This window comes from Muntiacus reevesi, chromosome 16 (assembly GCF_963930625.1).
Source record: "Muntiacus reevesi chromosome 16, mMunRee1.1, whole genome shotgun sequence".
Classification (NCBI taxonomy): Eukaryota; Metazoa; Chordata; class Mammalia; order Artiodactyla; family Cervidae; genus Muntiacus; species Muntiacus reevesi.
Window position 1 is genome coordinate 9,754,382 of NC_089264.1, and position 7,584 is coordinate 9,761,965.

Consider the following 7,584-nt stretch of genomic DNA (forward strand, 5'->3'; position numbering starts at 1 on the left):
TTCAAATTACTATACATGACATAATTCTAGAGTTTCTTACTATCATTCAGAACTTGTTAAAACAATCAAATGCAGAGTACTTATCAGATTCCATTCTATATTGCAGTTGTTATGTTGGTCTTCTAAAAATTTTGCACTGTTACAGTGAAAATATCACACCTTATTAACATATTTACTGTGATGATAAATATAATTCATTAACATTATTCATAGTTCACAATTTCCCCCAAATGCCCAGTAACTTGGTAAAGCTTGAACTATACAATACTCTACAATTTTAATTTACATTTACTCACAATACTGCATTATTGCACAAGCCTGTAAAGTAAGTGAAAGATATAATACTAATTATTTTAGAGGGTAAAGAATTTGAGACTCTATCAGAGGAAGCTGACTTTCTAAAGTTATGAAGTTGGCTTTTTTGTTTTTCTTCAGTGGACAGTCATGTCTGACTCTTCGCAACCCCACAGATTGCACCATGCCAGGCCTCTCTGTCTCTTACCATCTCCCAGGGTTTGCCCAAGATAGAGTTGGTTAGGCATACAGTATGGTCAACACATGCAAGATTAAGTTTTTGAAATAAATAACTCCAGGAATGGGAATGTTTTGGGGATTACCTGAGAACTGAGGAAGCTAGATGGAAGGGTTTCCCTGCTCTGTGGGCACACTGGATGGAATATGGACAAATAGACTTTTTCATGAATGAGGGTTTTAAAACATAATGGCAATTTTTTAAAACAACCCTTCCATTGAAAAACAGGATTTATGTCCCTTCCACTTGAACCTGGGAAGGTTTGTGACTGCTTCAACCTACACCATGCAACAGAAATGACACTAGTTTTGAGGCTAGTTAACAAAAAGTAATGTGTTTTCTACCTTGTTCTCGGGTACCTTTGTTCTCCAATCCCAATGTTATTTTGAAAGAAGTTGCACAACCTGAGATTCCATGCTTTGAAGATGCCAGAGAGGATAGGCATAGACTTCACATTAGAGAATTGCCAGCCAAGTGGATTTTAAATCATTTATGTATCTACTTTGCTGCACTGGGTCTTTGTTCCTGCGAACAAGCTTTCTCTAGTTGCCAAGACTGAGGTCTGCTCTCTAGCTGCAGTGTGCAGACTTCTCTCTGTGGTGGGTTCACTTGTTGTGAAGCATGGGCACTAGAGTGCATGTGCTCAGTAGTTGGGGTGAATGGGCTTAATTGCCCCATGGCATATGGAATATTCCCACATCAAGGACCGAACCAGCATCCCAGGCATTGGCAGGCAGATTCTCAGCAACTGGACTTCCAGGGAAGTCCCAGCCAAGTGGATTTTGTTTTCTGTTTTTTCATTTATTTTTATTAGTTGGAGGCTAATTACTTTACAATATTGTAGTGGTTTTTGTCATACATTGACATGAATCAGCCATGGATTTACATGTGTTCCCCATTCCGATCCCCACTCCCGCCTCCCTCCCCATCCCATCCCTCTGGGTCTTCCCAGTGCACCAGCCCTGAGCACTTGTCTCATGCATCCAACCCGGGCTGGTGATCTGTTTCACCCTTGATAGTATACTTGTTTCAATGCTATTCTCTCAGAACATCCCACCCTCGCCTTCTCCCACAGAGTCCAAAGTCTGTTCTGTACATCTGTGTGGATTTTGAATCACTGTAGCTGTCCTGTTGTTGTGTCTTGGAGTTAACTCTCCTTTTCTCTTAAAATATTAGTTTGAATAATAAGACTGCTGACAATCCACACACACACACACACACACACACACACACACACCATGAGTGCATGAAAATATGTATTACTAATATAATCAGCCTTCTGGAGAGAATAGGCAGGCATCCAGGAAAAGAGGGAATGAATGGCTGTGATTTTCCTTGTGATTGGTTTTGAGGTCAAGGTCAGATGGTTCCAACACATAGGCCAGGTTTTGAAGGAACTTCCTGACAGTGCCAAAAGAAGGGCACAGGTATGCTTTCTTATGACCTTGTTCTGGTGGACAAAAAACGGCAGATATACAAGCCTGAAAGCTAGTAGTGAAACATCAAAAATGGAGTCAGACTATATTATACCAGCCTAAGTGGAAAATAGGTGAGGGAGGGACCCTCCACTTGATTATATTCTGTAGCCATTTGAGTCAATTCAAGTCTTCCTAGCTAAAGCCCCAGAAATCATAATGGAAAAACAAACCATCTTCTTTGTTCTCGGTTTGAAATTCAGTTCCACAAATTTCATGAGCCTAAAAGGAATCATTTTTATTTTGCTCTTTAATATTGTGGAGGTCTGTTATGAGGCCACAGATAAACTGGATATCATGGGATCAAGGACCACAAAGCCTTTTTTGCTTGATAACTCACCCCCATATTTTCCCCATGCAAAAGCACCCATGTACATGCTTTTACATTTTACTTGGTATTAATAAAAATATTAAAGGTGAAGGAGTCACCTTAACCTAATTATATTCTCCAAACCATAGGTCTAATACAAATAATGGAAACATAATGAATTATAACAAAGAGGATGAAGATGAAAAATACTTTTATGTGATAGCTAATACTCACAGCAACTATGAAAAAGTACATAACTTTCAAATTTACTAAATATTAATATTTCTGTTATTTAATAAGTATGGCTATAATCATAAACCAGATATTTACTTTGTTATATATTGCCATTCAATTGTCAATAAGCATTTTTCTACAAGTCTAGATATTTTGAGATATATATTAGCAATTTTGTCAAATGCAAAGTACTATAACTTCCATGACATAGACTACATGTGTAAATCACATAAAAGCAAATAAAGGTTTATCTTTAGAAAGTTTTTTAATATTATTCTAGCCTGATTCTATTGTGAAAGGTAAACAGTGATGTCCCACTATAACTCTGAAACCTCTCATTCTGCAAATATATACAGTGAAAATTAAGTCAGCAGAAAATAAAACTGTGTTCAGTTCATATGTACTTGATAAATTTTGTAAGCACATTAGTTCTCACTGATAAATCTCATGGTAATCAGTAATATTTTTAATAAATTAAGAAAGCCAACATAAGCAGATTGTTAATTACTTATCGTAAACACACACACATCCAATAATTATTAATATTTAATTTCACTAATAAAGTTAAATCTGTTTCTCTGTTTTGTTTTTTTTTATTTTATTTTATTTTTGTTTCTCTGTTTTAATACTTCATATGGGGTATCTTATAACAGCAGCTTTATAAGTTCCTACAGTCAATCTTAAAGATGTACACACTATTAACCTAAACCACTGCTATATGGATAACTGCACCAAAATTTTAGCTTACAGAAATAAAAAATTAAAAAAAGGGTTCTTGTAAAATTTAAAATTAATCAGGAATTCATACTGTATGACTCTAACATCATTTATGTCTCTTTCCATCCAGGAAGAAAGAAAGATGAAGAAACTAGGAAGCCAAACACTTCCATGAATGAATGATTAAATAAATAAATGTTTATTTAATTTATATCTCCGAAAGCCTTATATATAAAATTCAAACATATAATGTGGAGTTTTAAACTTTTTGTTATTAAGACATTATACTTATTTCATAATGTTTTAATGTCATAAGTATTGTTTTTAAATCTGGTGTTAAAGATGGTGAATTTCTTTTTTACTACTTTGAGGATTTCATTTTGCTGAAAAAGTATAAGAAACATTTACCAGTTAATTTTTAACGAACATTTGTGTTTGAAACTTACTTATTTAGAGGATATGTCTACAGTAAATTCTGTGCTCAGTTCTTTGTTTCTTATTTTCTTTTGCTAAACTCTGGGTAAGTTAGCAGTATATTCTCATTGCATACCATATAAAAAGAAATGTCTAAATTCACTAATTCAATATTAGCACACTTTGTGCAAAATTAATGACATCAACTGTTTATACATTTTATTTAAATATATGATTTTTTGAGGAATTTTCATTCTGCTTTTCATAGTGGCTGTATCAATTTACATTCCCCTCTCCTCGACATTAAAAACAGATCAACCATATGATCCAGCAGTTTCATTCCTGGGTACACATCTGAAGATAATTAAAACACTATTTTAGAAATATATATATACCCCTGGAAGATGCCCTGGAGAAGAAAATGGCAACCCACTTCAGTATTCTTGCCTAGGAAATTCCGTGGACAGGGGAACCTGGTGGGCTATAGTTCATGGGGCTGCAAAGGAGTTAGACATGATGCAGCAACTAAACAGCAACAACATATTCATAGCAATATCATTTAAATTGTCAAAATGTGGATGCAACCTAAGTGTACATCCACAGATGACTGGGTAGAGAAGATGCAGGGTGGATGCATATATATACACACAGAGACATACACATACATGGGCACACTGCACAGTGGATAAGAATGAGATCTCACCATTTGCAATGATATGAGTGGAACTGAGGGTATTATGGTTAGTGACATAAGTTAGATATAGACAAATACTGTATGTTTTCACTTATTAGTAGAATCTAAAAAGTAAAACACAAAACCAAATATAACAAAACAGAAACAGACTCAGATACATAGAACAAACTAGTGAATACAAGTGGAGCGATGAGTGGGAGAAGGGGCAAAATAGATAAAGGGGAAAAAGAGGTACAAACTACAATGTATAAAACAAATAAGTTAAAAGTATATAATGTATAGCAAAGAAAACATAGCCAATATTTTATAATAACTTTATGTGGTATATAATCTATAAAAACATCAAATTACTATGCTATACACCTGAAACTTATCTAATAATATTTAAGTAAACAATAGTTAAACTAAACATAATAAAATTTTAATAAAAATATTTTCTATATGTGAATAAGTATTTCATATGTTTATTTTAGTTTGCCAGATTTAGGTGGATATTGTGTTACCAAAATTACTCAGCTATTATTCTATTAAATATATTAGGTATTGAAATAATCTACTTTATTACAGATGTAAGTTATAAAGCAAATCAAAAATGTGAAAAGTAAAATTGCTCTTATGTTTCATGATATAATAACTTCAATTAGTTCTTTATTTATATCTCCATTTGTTTTTTGTGAAGCTGAGAGAATATCAAAAGCACAAATCAATTGGATTTATGTTAAAATATTATAAATACTTCTCCATGAGTTTTTCGTCTCTTTATCCATCTTATTACTTAGAGTCACAGGAAAGATTTAATTGCTACTTTTATTAATAGCATTGACTTACTACCTCACAATCATCAAATACTTAGGTTGTAATCAAAGCTATTTAATTAACAGCATGGAATTAAAAACATGCAGAAAACATATTAAACTTCCTATTATTTCTAGTAAAATAAAGAGAGAAAAGTTAGTCTGTGTTTTTAAGGTTTAATATCAGTTTTCTGACAGAATCAACAAGAGTCCAGGTTCCTTTGAGGACTGATGGAATCTTCTAGTAAACCACTGATTTTACTGCTTCATTTTAACTTTTTCTATTCCTTATTGAACATGTGTAGCACTTTACTTTTTTAAAATCAATAATAAATGTTATAATTCTATTTCAAGTTCTATTTCAAGAACTAAACTTCTAAACAAAACAGCAGAAATATTATTCATTTAAAAGCTTGCTGAATAGTTCTTTGGCCCATTTTTTGATTGGGTCGTTTATTTTTCTGGAATTGAGCTTCAGGAGTTGCTTGTATATTTTTGAGATTAATCCTTTGTCTGTTTCCTCATTTGTTATTATTTTCTCCCAATCTGAGGGCTGTCTTTTCACCTTACTTATAGTTTCCTTTGTTGTGCAAAAGCTTTTAATTTTCATTAGGTCCCATTTGTTTATTTTTGCTTTTATTTCCAATATTCTGGGAGGTGGGTCATAGAAGATCTTGCTGTGATTTATGTCGGAGAGTGTTTTGCCTATGTTCTCCTCTAGGAGTTTTATAGTTTCTGGTCTTACATTTAGATCTTTAATCCATTTTGAGTTTATTTTTGTGTATGGTGTTAGAAAGTGTTCTAGTTTCATTCTTTTACAAGTGGTTGACCAGTTTTCCCAGCACCACTTGTTAAAGAGATTGTCTTTTTTCCATTGTATATCCTTGCCTTCTCCAAAGAAGACATACAGATGGCTAACAAACACATGAAAAGATGCTCAACATCACTCATCATCAGAGAAATGCAAATCAAAACCACAATGAGGTACCATTACACGCCAGTCAGGATGGCTGCTATCCAAAAGTCTACAAGCAATAAATGCTGGAGAGGGTGTGGAGAAAAGGGAACCCTCTTACACTGTTGGTGGGAATGCAAACTAGTACAGCCACTATGGAAAACAGTGTGGAGATTTCTTAAAAAACTGGAAATAGAACTGCCATATGACCCAGCAATACCACTTCTAGGCATACACACTGAGGAATCCAGATCTGAAAGAGACACGTGCACCCCAATGTTCATCGCAGCACTGTTTATAATAGCCAGGACATGGAAGCAACCCAGATGCCCATCAACAGATGAATGGATAAGGAAGCTGTGGTACATATACACCATGGAATATTACTCAGCCGTTAAAAAGAATTCATTTGAATCAGTTCTAATGAGATGGATGAAACTGGAGCCCATTATACAGAGTGAAGTAAGCCAGAAAGATAAAGAACATTACAGTATACTAACACATATATACGGAATTTAGATAGATGGTGGCGATAACCCTATATGCAAAACAGAAAAAGAGACACAGAAGTACAGAACAGACTTTTGAACTCTGGGGGAGAACGTGAGGGTGGGATGTTTTGAAAGAACAGCATGTATACTATCTATGGTGAAACGGACCACCAGCCCAGGTGGGATACATGAGTCAGGTGCTCGGGCCTGGTGCACTGGGAGGACCCTGAGGAGTCGGGTGGGGAGGGAGGTGGGAGGGGGGATCGGGATGGGGAATACGTGTAACTATATGGCTGATTCATGCCAATGTATGACAAAACCCACTGAAATGTTGTAAAGTGATTGGCCTCCAACTAATAAAATAATATTTAAAAAAAAAAAAAAAAAAAAAAAAAAAAAAAAAAAAAATAAAAGCTTGCTGAATATACACAGAATGTATATTAACCAACAAAAGGATATTTCTCCCAGACTATTCTTTGCTATTTTGCCTCCAAATATATTTTCTTTTCTCCGTTCTCTATTTTATTTCTCTCCTTTTACAAGAAACTTGTCCCTGGTCCTTCTTGAGTTGTCCAAAAACAAAACAAAACAAAACAAAACTTGAATTTAAATAGAAAATAGAGAAATAAAAATATATAATTCCTTAAATTAAAAAAAAAATCAACCTTTCCCATAAGGATTCCTATAGATTGGAAATATATACCCCTATATATATTTCAACCCTCCCTATATTTTACATGGGCTTAGAACACTATCACATTTTTATCTGTTTACCACTGCATAGCAGATAGCTTTAACAAAAAGAAAACTCATTTATTTCAAACAAGGTCAAATTCCCTATAACAATTCAAGCTGCAATAATAAATCAATTATGTAGATGAGAATTAGAATTCCCAACTATGGGTCAGAGTAAGTTAAATTCTAAAGTTCTAGAACTATCATACAGTGCAAAAATAATGATAAAATTA